The following is a 15581-nucleotide window of genomic DNA, read 5'->3' as shown; positions in this document are numbered from 1 at the left end:
ATTTCATTCATAAAACACAGGGTTCTATTTATAGAAAACAGGGTTCCATTCATAGAACACAGGGTTCTATTAATAGAACACAAGGATTTATTCATAAAACACATGGTTATATTTATAGATCACGGGTGGTTTCCAGTCAGAGAACACATGGTTTCATTCATAAAACACAGGGTTCTATTCATAGAACACAGGATTCCATTAATAGAACACAGGGTTCTATTAATAGAACACAAGGTTGTATTCATAAAACACATGGTTATATTTATAGATCACGGGTGGTTTCCATTCAGAGAACACATCATTTCATTCATAAAACACAGGGTTCTATTCATAGAACACAGGGTTCCATTTATAGAACACAGGGTTCTATTCATAGAACACAAGGTTTTATTCATAAAACACATGGTTATATTTATAGATCACGGGTGGTTTCCATTCAGAGAACACATAATTTCATTCATAAAACACAGGGTTCTATTCATAGAACACAGGGTTCCATTTATAGAACACAGGGTTCTATTCATAGAACTCAAGGTTTTATTCATAGAACAGATGGTTATATTTATAGATCACGGGTGGTTTCCATTCAGAGAACACATAATTGCATTCATAAAACACAGGGTTCTATTCATAGAACACAGGGTTCCATTTATAGAACACAGGGTTCTATTCATAGAACACAAGGTTTTATTCATAAAACACATGGTTATATTTATAGATCGCGGGTGGTTTCCATTCAGAGAACACATGGTTTCATTCATAAAACACAGTGTTCTATTCATAGAACACAGGGTTCCATTCATAGAACACAGGGTTCTATTAATAGAACACAAGGTTTTATTCATAAAACACATGGTTATATTTATAGATCACGGGTGGTTTCCATTCAGAGAACACATCATTTCATTCATAAAACACAGGGTTCTATTCATAGAACACAGGGTTCCATTTATAGAACACTGGGTTCTATTCATAGACCACAAGGTTTTATTCATAGAACACATGGTTGTATTTATAGATCACGGGTGGTTTTCATTCAGAGAACACATAATTTTATTCATAAAACACAGGGTTCTATTCATAGAACACAGGGTTCCATTTATAGAACACAGGGTTCTATTCATAGAACACAAGGTTTTATTCATAGAACACATGGCTATATTTATAGATCACGGGTGGTTTCCATTCAGAGAACACATGGTTTCATTCATAAAACACAGGGTTCTATTTATAGAACACATGGTTCCATTCATAGAACACAGGGTTCTATTAATAGAACACAAGGTTTTATTCATAAAACACATGGTTATATTTATAGATCACGGGTGGTTTCCATTCAGAGAACACATGGTTTCATTCATAAAACACAGGGTTCTATTCATAGAACACAGTGTTCCATTCATAGAACACAGGGTTCTATTAAGAGAACACAAGGTTTTATTCATAAAACACATGGTTATATTTATAGATCACGGGTGGTTTCCATTCAGGGAACACATCATTTCATTCATAAAACACAGGGTTCTATTCATAGAACACAGGGTTCCATTTATAGAACACTGGGTTCTATTCATAGAACACAAGGTTTTATTCATAGAACACATGGTTATATTTATAGATCACGGGTGGTTTCCATTCAGAGAACACATAATTTCATTCATAAAACACAGGGTTCTATTCATAGAACTCAGGGTTCCATTTATAGAACACAGGGTTCTATTCATAGAACACAAGGTTTTATTCATAGAACACATGGTTATATTTATAGATCACGGGTGGTTTCCATTCAGAGAACACATAATTTTATTCATAAAACACAGGGTTCTATTCATAGAACACAGGGTTCCATTTATAGAATACAGGGTTCTATTCATAGAACTCAAGGTTTTATTCATAGAACAGATGGTTATATTTATAGATCACGGGTGGTTTCCATTCAGAGAACACATAATTGCATTCATAAAACACAGGGTTCTATTCATAGAACACAGGGCTCCATTTATAGAACACAGGGTTCTATTCATAGAACACAAGGTTTTATTCATAGAACACATGGCTATATTTATAGATCACGGGTGGTTTCCATTCAGAGAACACATGGTTTCATTCATAAAACACAGGGTTCTATTTATAGAACACAGGGTTCCATTCATAGAACACAGGGTTCTATTAATAGAACACAAGGTTTTATTCATAAAACACATGGTTATATTTATAGATCACGGGTGGTTTCCATTCAGAGAACACATGGTTTCATTCATAAAACACAGGGTTCTATTCATAGAACACAGGGTTCCATTCATAGAACACAGGGTTCTATTAATAGAACACAAGGTTGTATTCATAAAACACATGGTTATATTTATAGATCACGGGTGGTTTCCATTCAGAGAACACATCATTTCATTCATAAAACACAGGGTTCTATTCATAGAACACAGGGTTCCATTTATAGAACACTGGGTTCTATTCATAGACCACAAGGTTTTATTCATAGAACACATGGTTATATTTATAGATCACGGGTGGTTTCCATTCAGAGAACACATAATTTTATTCATAAAACACAGGGTTCAATTCATAGAACACAGGGTTCCATTTATAGAACACAGGGTTCTATTCATAGAACTCAAGGTTTTATTCATAGAACAGATGGTTATATTTATAGATCACGGGTGGTTTCCATTCAGAGAACACATAATTGCATTCATAAAACACAGGGTTCTATTTATAGAACATAGGGTTCCATTCATAGAACACAGGGTTCTATTAATAAAACACAAGGTTTTAGTCATAAAAAACATGGTTATATTTATAGATCACGGGTGGTTTCCATTCAGAGAACACATGGTTTCATTCATAAAACACAGGGTTCAATTCATAGAACACAGGGTTCCATTTATAGAACACAGGGTTCTATTCATAGAAAACAAGGTTTTATTCATAGAACACATGGCTATATTTATAGATCACGGGTGGTTTCCATTTAGAGAACACATGGTTTCATTCATAAAACACAGGGTTCTATTTATAGAACACAGGGTTCCATTCATAGAACACAGGGTTCTATTAATAAAACACAAGGTTTTATTCATAAAACACATGGTTATATTTATAGATCACGGGTGGTTTACATTCAGAGAACACATGGTTTCATTCATAAAACACAGGGTTCTATTCATAGAACACAGGGTTCCATTCATAGAACACAGGGTTCTATTAATAGAACACAAGGTTTTATTCATAAAACACATGGTTATATTTATAGATCACGGGTGGTTTCCATTCAGAGAACACATGATTTCATTCATAAAACACAGGGTTCTATTTATAGAACACAGGGTTCCATTCATAGAACACAGGGTTCTATTAATAGAACACAAGGTTTTATTCATAAAAAACATGGTTATATTTATAGATCACGGGTGGTTTCCATTCAGAGAACACATCATTTCATTCATAAAACACAGGGTTCTATTCATAGAACACAGGGTTCCATTTATAGAACACTGGGTTCTATTCATAGACCACAAGGTTTTATTCATAGAACACATGGTTATATTTATAGATCACGGGTGGTTTCCATTCAGAGAACACATAATTTTATTCATAAAACACAGGGTTCAATTCATAGAACACAGGGTTCCATTTATAGAACACAGGGTTCTATTCATAGAACTCAAGGTTTTATTCATAGAACAGATGGTTATATTTATAGATCACGGGTGGTTTCCATTCAGAGAACACATAATTGCATTCATAAAACACAGGGTTCTATTTATAGAACACAGGGTTCCATTCATAGAACACAGGGTTCTATTAATAAAACACAAGGTTTTAGTCATAAAAAACATGGTTATATTTATAGATCACGGGTGGTTTCCATTCAGAGAACACATGGTTTCATTCATAAAACACAGGGTTCAATTCATAGAACACAGGGTTCCATTTATAGAACACAGGGTTCTATTCATAGAAAACAAGGTTTTATTCATAGAACACATGGCTATATTTATAGATCACGGGTGGTTTCCATTTAGAGAACACATGGTTTCATTCATAAAACACAGGGTTCTATTTATAGAACACAGGGTTCCATTCATAGAACACAGGGTTCTATTAATAAAACACAAGGTTTTATTCATAAAACACATGGTTATATTTATAGATCACGGGTGGTTTACATTCAGAGAACACATGGTTTCATTCATAAAACACAGGGTTCTATTCATAGAACACAGGGTTCCATTCATAGAACACAGGGTTCTATTAATAGAACACAAGGTTTTATTCATAAAACACATGGTTATATTTATAGATCACGGGTGGTTTCCATTCAGAGAACACATGATTTCATTCATAAAACACAGGGTTCTATTTATAGAACACAGGGTTCCATTCATAGAACACAGGGTTCTATTAATAGAACACAAGGTTTTATTCATAAAACACATGGTTATATTTATAGATCACGGGTGGTTTCCAGTCAGAGAACACATGGTTTCATTCATAAAACACAGGGTTCTATTCATAGAACACAGGATTCCATTCATAGAACACAGGGTTCTATTAATAGAACACAAGGTTGTATTCATAAAACACATGGTTATATTTATAGATCACGGGTGGTTTCCATTCAGAGAACACATCATTTCATTCATAAAACACAGGGTTCTATTCATAGAACACAGGGTTCCATTTATAGAACACAGGGTTCTATTCATAGAACACAAGGTTTTATTCATAAAACACATGGTTATATTTATAGATCACGGGTGGTTTCCATTCAGAGAACACATAATTTCATTCATAAAACACAGGGTTCTATTCATAGAACACAGGGTTCCATTTATAGAACACAGGGTTCTATTCATAGAACTCAAGGTTTTATTCATAGAACAGATGGTTATATTTATAGATCACGGGTGGTTTCCATTCAGAGAACACATAATTGCATTCATAAAACACAGGGTTCTATTCATAGAACACAGGGTTCCATTTATAGAACACAGGGTTCTATTAATAAAACACAAGGTTTTATTCATAAAACACATGGTTATATTTATAGATCACGGGTGGTTTACATTCAGAGAACACATGGTTTCATTCATAAAACACAGGGTTCTATTCATAGAACACAGGGTTCCATTCATAGAACACAGGGTTCTATTAATAGAACACAAGGTTTTATTCATAAAACACATGGTTATATTTATAGATCACGGGTGGTTTCCATTCAGAGAACACATGATTTCATTCATAAAACACAGGGTTCTATTTATAGAACACAGGGTTCCATTCATAGAACACAGGGTTCTATTAATAGAACACAAGGTTTTATTCATAAAACACATGGTTATATTTATAGATCACGGGTGGTTTCCAGTCAGAGAACACATGGTTTCATTCATAAAACACAGGGTTCTATTCATAGAACACAGGATTCCATTCATAGAACACAGGGTTCTATTAATAGAACACAAGGTTGTATTCATAAAACACATGGTTATATTTATAGATCACGGGTGGTTTCCATTCAGAGAACACATCATTTCATTCATAAAACACAGGGTTCTATTCATAGAACACAGGGTTCCATTTATAGAACACAGGGTTCTATTCATAGAACACAAGGTTTTATTCATAAAACACATGGTTATATTTATAGATCACGGGTGGTTTCCATTCAGAGAACACATAATTTCATTCATAAAACACAGGGTTCTATTCATAGAACACAGGGTTCCATTTATAGAACACAGGGTTCTATTCATAGAACTCAAGGTTTTATTCATAGAACAGATGGTTATATTTATAGATCACGGGTGGTTTCCATTCAGAGAACACATAATTGCATTCATAAAACACAGGGTTCTATTCATAGAACACAGGGTTCCATTTATAGAACACAGGGTTCTATTCATAGAACACAAGGTTTTATTCATAGAACACATGGTTATATTTATAGATCACGGGTGGTTTCCATTCAGAGAACACATGGTTTCATTCATAAAACACAGGGTTCTATTCATAGAACACAGGGTTCCATTCATAGAACACAGGGTTCTATTAATAGAACACAAGGTTTTATTCATAAAACACATGGTTATATTTATAGATCACGGGTGGTTTCCATTCAGAGAACACATCATTTCATTCATAAAACACAGGGTTCTATTCATAGAACACAGGGTTCCATTTATAGAACACTGGGTTCTATTCATAGAACACACGGTTTTATTCATAGAACACATGGTTATATTTATAGATCACGGGTGGTTTCCATTCAGAGAACACATAATTTCATTCATAAAACACAGGGTTCTATTCATAGAACACAGGGTTCCATTTATAGAACACAGGGTTCTATTCATAGAACTCAAGGTTTTATTCATAGAACAGATGGTTATATTTATAGATCACGGGTGGTTTCCATTCAGAGAACACATAATTGCATTCATAAAACACAGGGTTCTATTCATAGAACACAGGGTTCCATTTATAGAACACAGGGTTCTATTCATAGAACACAAGGTTTTATTCATAGAACACATGGCTATATGTATAGATCACGGGTGGTTTCCATTCAGAGAACACATGGTTTCATTCATAAAACACAGGGTTCTATTTATAGAACACAGGGTTCCATTCATAGAACACAGGGTTCTATTAATAGAACACAAGGTTTTATTCATAAAACACATGGTTATATTTATAGATCACGGGTGGTTTCCATTCAGAGAACACATGGTTTCATTCATAAAACACAGGGTTCTATTCATAGAACACAGGGTTCCATTCATAGAACACAGGGTTCTATTAATAGAACACAAGGTTTTATTCATAAAACACATGGTTATATTTATAGATCACGGGTGGTTTCCATTCAGAGAACACATCATTTCATTCATAAAACACAGGGTTCTATTCATAGAACACAGGGTTCCATTTATAGAACACTGGATTCTATTCATAGACCACCAGGTTTTATTCATAGAACACATGGTTATATTTATAGATCACGGGTGGTTTCCATTCAGAGAACACATAATTTTATTCATAAAACACAGGGTTCAATTCATAGAACACAGGGTTCCATTTATAGAACACAGGGTTCTATTCATAGAACTCAAGGTTTTATTAATAGAACAAATGGTTATATTTATAGATCACGGGTGGTTTCCATTCAGAGAACACATAATTGCATTCATTAAACAAAGGGTTATTCATAGAACACAGGGTTCCATTTATAGAACACAGGGTTCTATTCATAGAAAACAAGGTTTTATTCATAGAACACATGGCTATATTTATAGATCACGGGTGGTTTCCATTCAGAGAACACATGGTTTCATTCATAAAACACAGGGTTCTATTTATAGAACACAGGGTTCCATTCATAGAACACAGGGTTCTATTAATAAAACACAAGGTTTTATTCATACAACACATGGTTATATTTATAGATCACGTGTGGTTTCCATTCAGAGAACACATGGTTTCATTCATAAAACAGAGGGTTCTATTCATAGAACACAGGGTTCCATTCATAGAACACAGGGTTCTATTAATAGAACACAAGGTTTTATTCATAAAACACATGGTTATATTTATAGATCACGGGTGGTTTCCATTCAGAGAACACATGATTTCATTCATAAAACACAGGGTTCTATTTATAGAACACAGGGTTCCATTCATAGAACACAGGGTTCTATTAATAGAACACAAGGTTTTATTCATAAAACACATGGTTATATTTATAGATCACGGGTGGTTTCCAGTCAGAAAACACATGGTTTCATTTATAAAACACAGGGTTCTATTCATAGAACACAGGGTTCCATTCATAGAACACAGGGTTCTATTAATAGAACACAAGGTTTTATTCATAAAACACATGGTTATATTTATAGATCACGGGTGGTTTCCATTCAGAGAACACATAATTTCATTCATAAAACACAGGGTTCTATTCATAGAACACAGGGTTCCATTTATAGAACACAGGGTTCTATTCATAGAACACAAGGTTTTATTCATAGAACACATGGTTATATTTATAGATCACGGGTGGTTTCCATTCAGAGAACACATAATTTTATTCATAAAACACAGGGTTCTATTCATAGAACACAGGGTTCCATTTATAGAACACAGGGTTCTATTCATAGAACTCAAGGTTTTATTCATAGAACAGATGGTTATATTTATAGATCACGGGTGGTTTCCATTCAGAGAACACATGATTGCATTCATAAAACACAGGGTTCTATTCATAGAACACAGGGTTCCATTTATAGAACACAGGGTTCTATTCATAGAACACAAGGTTTTATTCATAGAACACATGGCTATATTTATAGATCACGGGTGGTTTCCATTCAGAGAACACATGGTTTCATTCATAAAACACAGGGTTCTATTTATAGAACACAGGGTTCCATTCATAGAACACAGGGTTCTATTAATAGAACACAAGGTTTTATACATAAAACACATGGTTATATTTATAGATCACGGGTGGTTTCCATTCAGAGAACACATGGTTTCATTCATAAAACACAGGGTTCTATTCATAGAACACAGGGTTCCATTCATAGAACACAGGGTTCTATTAAGAGAACACAAGGTTTTATTCATAGAACACATGGCTATATTTATAGATCACGGGTGGTTTCCATTCAGAGAACACATGGTTTCATTCATGAAACACAGGGTTCTATTTATAGAACACAGGGTTCCATTCATAGAACACAGGGTTCTATTAATAGAACACAAGGTTTTATTCATAAAACACATGGTTATATTTATAGATCACGGGTGGTTTCAATTCAGAGAACACATCATTTCATTCATAAAACACAGGGTTCTATTCATAGAACACAGGGTTCCATTTATAGAACACTGGGTTCTATTCATAGACCACAAGGTTTTATTCATAGAACACATGGTTATATTTATAGATCACAGGTGGTTTTCATTCAGAGAACACATAATTTTATTCATAAAACACAGGGTTCTATTCATGGACACAGGGTTCCATTTATAGAACACAGGGTTCTATTCATAGAACACAAGGTTTTATTCATAGAACACATGGCTATATTTATAGATCACGGGTGGTTTCCATTCAGAGAACACATGGTTTCATTCATAAAACACAGGGTTCTATTTATAGAACACAGGGTTCCATTCATAGAACAAAGGGTTCTATTAATAGAACACAAGGTTTTATTCATAAAACACATGGTTATATTTATAGATCACGGGTGGTTTCCATTCAGAGAACACATGGTTTCATTCATAAAACACAGGGTTATATTCATAGAACACAGGGTTCCATTCATAGAACACAGGGTTCTATTAAGAGAACACAAGGTTTTATTCATAAAACACATGGTTATATTTATAGATCACGGGTGGTTTCCATTCAGAGAACACATCATTTCATTCATAAAACACAGGGTTCTATTCATAGAACACAGGGTTCCATTTATAGAACACTGGGTTCTATTCATAGAACACAAGGTTTTATTCATAGAACACATGGTTATATTTATAGATCACGGGTGGTTTCCATTCAGAGAACACATAATTTCATTCATAAAACACAGGGTTCTATTCATAGAACACAGGGTTCCATTTATAGAACACAGGGTTCTATTCATAGAACACAAGGTTCTATTCATAGAACACATGGTTATATTTATAGATCACGGGTGGTTTCCATTCAGAGAACACATAATTTTATTTATAACAATCTGGGTTCTATTCATAGAACACAGGGTTCCATTTATAGAACACAGGGTTCTATTCATAGAACTCAAGGTTTTATTCATAGAACAGATGGTTATATTTATAGATCACGGGTGGTTTCCATTCAGAGAACACATAATTGCATTCATAAAACACAGGGTTCTATTCATAGAACACAGGGTTCCATTTATAGAACACAGGGTTCTATTCATAGAACACAAGGTTTTATTCATAGAACACATGGCTATATTTATAGATCACGGGTGGTTTCCATTCAGAGAACACATGGTTTCATTCATAAAACACAGGGTTCTATTCATAGAACACAGGGTTCCATTCATAGAACACAGGGTTCTATTAATAGAACACAAGGTTTTATTCATAAAACACATGGTTATATTTATAGATCACGGGTGGTTTCCATTCAGAGAACACATCATTTCATTCATAAAACACAGGGTTCTATTCATAGAACACAGGGTTCCATTTATAGAACACAGGGTTCTATTCATAGAACACAAGGTTTTATTCATAGAACACATGGTTATATTTATAGATCACGGGTGGTTTCCATTCAGAGAACACATAATTTTATTCATAAAACACAGGGTTCTATTCATAGAACACAGGGTTCCATTTATAGAACACAGGGTTCTATTCATAGAACTCAAGGTTTTATTCATAGAACAGATGGTTATATTTATAGATCACGGGTGGTTTCCATTCAGAGAACACATAATTGCATTCATAAAACACAGGGTTCTATTCATAGAACACAGGGTTCCATTTATAGAACACAGGGTTCTATTCATAGAACACAAGGTTTTATTCATAGAACACATGGCTATATTTATAGATCACGGGTGGTTTCCATTCAGAGAACACATGGTTTCATTCATAAAACACAGGGTTCTATTTATAGAACACAGGGTTCCATTCATATAACACAGGGTTCTATTAATAGAACACAAGGTTTTATTCATAAAACACATGGTTATATTTATAGATCACGGGTGGTTTCCATTCAGAGAACACATGGTTTCATTCATAAAACACAGGGTTCTATTCATAGAACACAGGGTTCTATTAAGAGAACACAAGGTTTTATTCATAGAACACATGGCTATATTTATAGATCACGGGTGGTTTCCATTCAGAGAACACATGGTTTCATTCATAAAACACAGGGTTCTATTTATAGAACACAGGGTTCCATTCATAGAACACAGGGTTCTATTAATAGAACACAAGGTTTTATTCATAAAACACATGGTTATATTTATAGATCACGGGTGGTTTCCATTCAGAGAACACATCATTTCATTCATAAAACACAGGGTTCTATTCATAGAACACAGGGTTCCATTTATAGAACACTGGGTTCTATTCATAGACCACAAGGTTTTATTCATAGAACACATGGTTATATTTATAGATCACGGGTGGTTTTCATTCAGAGAACACATAATTTTATTCATAAAACACAGGGTTCTATTCATAGAACACAGGGTTCCATTTATAGAACACAGGGTTCTATTCATAGAACACAAGGTTTTATTCATAGAACACATGGCTATATTTATAGATCACGGGTGGTTTCCATTCAGAGAACACATGGTTTCATTCATAAAACACAGGGTTCTATTTATAGAACACAGGGTTCCATTCATAGAACAAAGGGTTATATTAATAGAACACAAGGTTTTATTCATAAAACACATGGTTATATTTATAGATCACGGGTGGTTTCCATTCAGAGAAAACATGGTTTCATTCATAAAACACAGGGTTATATTCATAGAACACAGGGTTCCATTCATAGAACACAGGGTTCTATTAAGAGAACACAAGGTTTTATTCATAAAACACATGGTTATATTTATAGATCACGGGTGGTTTCCATTCAAAGAACACATCATTTCATTCATAAAACACAGGGTTCTATTCATAGAACACAGGGTTCCATTTATAGAACACTGGGTTCTATTCATAGAACACAAGGTTTTATTCATAGAACACATGGTTATATTTATAGATCACGGGTGGTTTCCATTCAGAGAACACATAATTTCATTCATAAAACACAGGGTTCTATTCATAGAACACAGGGTTCCATTTATAGAACACAGGGTTCTATTCATAGAACACAAGGTTTTATTCATAGAACACATGGTTATATTTATAGATCACGGGTGGTTTCCATTCAGAGAACACATAATTTTATTCATAAAACACAGGGTTCTATTCATAGAACACAGGGTTCCATTTATAGAACACAGGGTTCTATTCATAGAACTCAAGGTTTTATTCATAGAACAGATGGTTATATTTATAGATCACGGGTGGTTTCCATTCAGAGAACACATAATTGCATTCATAAAACACAGGGTTCTATTCATAGAACACAGGGTTCCATTTATAGAACACAGGGTTCTATTCATAGAACACAAGGTTTTATTCATAGAACACATGGCTATATTTATAGATCACAGGTGGTTTCCATTCAGAGAACACATGGTTTCATTCATAAAACACAGGGTTCTCGTCATAGAACACAGGGTTCCATTCATAGAACACAGGGTTCTATTAATAGAACACAAGGTTTTATTCATAAAACACATGGTTATATTTATAGATCACGGGTGGTTTCCATTCAGAGAACACATAATTTCATTCATAAAACACAGGGTTCTATTCATAGAACACAGGGTTCCATTTATAGAACACAGGGTTCTATTCATAGAACACAAGGTTTTATTCATAGAACACATGGTTATATTTATAGATCACGGGTGGTTTCCATTCAGAGAACACATGGTTTCATTCATAAAACACAGGGTTCTATTTATAGAACACAGGGTTCCATTCATAGAACAAAGGGTTCTATTAATAGAACACAAGGTTTTATTCATAAAACACATGGTTATATTTATAGATCACGGGTGGTTTCCATTCAGAGAACACATGGTTTCATTCATAAAACAAAGGGTTATATTCATAGAACACAGGGTTCCATTCATAGAACACAGGGTTCTATTAAGAGAACACAAGGTTTTATTCATAAAACACATGGTTATATTTATAGATCACGGGTGGTTTCCATTCAAAGAACACATCATTTCATTCATAAAACACAGGGTTCTATTCATAGAACACAGGGTTCCATTTATAGAACACTGGGTTCTATTCATAGAACACAAGGTTTTATTCATAGAACACATGGTTATATTTATAGATCATGGGTGGTTTCCATTCAGAGAACACATAATTTCATTCATAAAACACAGGGTTCTATTCATAGAACACAGGGTTCCATTTATAGAACACAGGGTTCTATTCATAGAACACAAGGTTTTATTCATAGAACACATGGTTATATTTATAGATCACGGGTGGTTTCCATTCAGAGAACACATCATTTTATTCATAAAACACAGGGTTCTATTCATAGAACACAGGGTTCCATTTATAGAACACAGGGTTCTATTCATAGAACTCAAGGTTTTATTCATAGAACAGATGGTTATATTTATAGATCACGGGTGGTTTCCATTCAGAGAACACATAATTGCATTCATAAAACACAGGGTTCTATTCATAGAACACAGGGTTCCATTTATAGAACACAGGGTTCTATTCATAGAACACAAGGTTTTATTCATAGAACACATGGCTATATTTATAGATCACAGGTGGTTTCCATTCAGAGAACACATGGTTTCATTCATAAAACACAGGGTTCTATTCATAGAACACAGGGTTCTATGAATAGAACACAAGGTTTTATTCATAAAACACATGGTTATATTTATAGATCACGGGTGGTTTCCATTCAGAGAACACATAATTTCATTCATAAAACACAGGGTTCTATTCATAGAACACAGGGTTCCATTTATAGAACACAGGGTTCTATTCATAGAACACAAGGTTTTATTCATAGAACACATGGTTATATTTATAGATCACGGGTGGTTTCCATTCAGAGAACACATAATTTTATTCATAAAACACAGGGTTCTATTCATAGAACACAGGGTTCCATTTATAGAACACAGGGTTCTATTCATAGAACTCAAGGTTTTATTCATAGAACAGATGGTTATATTTATAGATCACGGGTGGTTTCCATTCAGAGAACACATAATTGCATTCATAAAACACAGGGTTCTATTCATAGAACACAGGGTTCCATTTATAGAACACAGGGTTCTATTCATAGAACACAAGGTTTTATTCATAGAACACATGGCTATATTTATAGATCACGGGTGGTTTCCATTCAGAGAACACATGGTTTCATTCATAAAACACAGGGTTCTATTTATAGAACACAGGGTTCCATTCATATAAAACAGGGTTCTATTAATAGAACACAAGGTTTTATTCATAAAACACATGGTTATATTTATAGATCACGGGTGGTTTCCATTCAGAGAACACATAATTGCATTCATAAAACACAGGGTTCTATTCATAGAACACAGGGTTCCATTTATAGAACACAGGGTTCTATTCATAGAACACAAGGTTTTATTCATAGAACACATGGCTATATTTATAGATCACGGGTGGTTTCCATTCAGAGAACACATGGTTTCATTCATAAAACACAGGGTTCTATTCATAGAACACAGGGTTCCATTCATAGAACACAGGGTTCTATTAATAGAACACAAGGTTTTATTCATAAAACACATGGTTATATTTATAGATCACGGGTGGTTTCCATTCAGAGAACACATCATTTCATTCATAAAACACAGGGTTCTATTCATAGAACACAGGGTTCCATTTATAGAACACAGGGTTCTATTCATAGAACACAAGGTTTTATTCATAGAACACATGGTTATATTTATAGATCACGGGTGGTTTCCATTCAGAGAACACATAATTTTATTCATAAAACACAGGGTTCTATTCATAGAACACAGGGTTCCATTTATAGAACACAGGGTTCTATTCATAGAACTCAAGGTTTTATTCATAGAACAGAGGGTGTTATATTTATAGATCACGGGTGGTTTCCATTCAGAGAACACATAATTGCATTCATAAAACACAGGGTTCTATTCATAGAACACAGGGTTCCATTTATAGAACACAGGGTTCTATTCATAGAACACAAGGTTTTATTCATAGAACACATGGCTATATTTATAGATCACGGGTGGTTTCCATTCAGAGAACACATGGTTTCATTCATAAAACACAGGGTTCTATTTATAGAACACAGGGTTCCATTCATATAACACAGGGTTCTATTAATAGAACACAAGGTTTTATTCATAAAACACATGGTTATATTTATAGATCACGGGTGGTTTCCATTCAGAGAACACATGGTTTCATTCATAAAACACAGGGTTCTATTCATAGAACACAGGGTTCTATTAAGAGAACACAAGGTTTTATTCATAGAACACATGGCTATATTTATAGATCACGGGTGGTTTCCATTCAGAGAACACATGGTTTCATTCATAAAACACAGGGTTCTATTTATAGAACACAGGGTTCCATTCATAGAACACAGGGTTCTATTAATAGAACACAAGGTTTTATTCATAAAACACATGGTTATATTTATAGATCACGGGTGGTTTCCATTCAGAGAACACATCATTTCATTCATAAAACACAGGGTTCTATTCATAGAACACAGGGTTCCATTTATAGAACACTGGGTTCTATTCATAGACCACAAGGTTTTATTCATAGAACACATGGTTATATTTATAGATCACGGGTGGTTTTCATTCAGAGAACACATAATTTTATTCATAAAACACAGGGTTCTATTCATAGAACACAGGGTT

Source organism: Crinia signifera, chromosome 1, assembly GCF_055691185.1.
Source record: "Crinia signifera chromosome 1, ASM5569118v1, whole genome shotgun sequence".
In the NCBI taxonomy this organism is placed as follows: domain Eukaryota; kingdom Metazoa; phylum Chordata; class Amphibia; order Anura; family Myobatrachidae; genus Crinia; species Crinia signifera.
Note: the sequence above shows the minus strand (reverse complement) of the source record.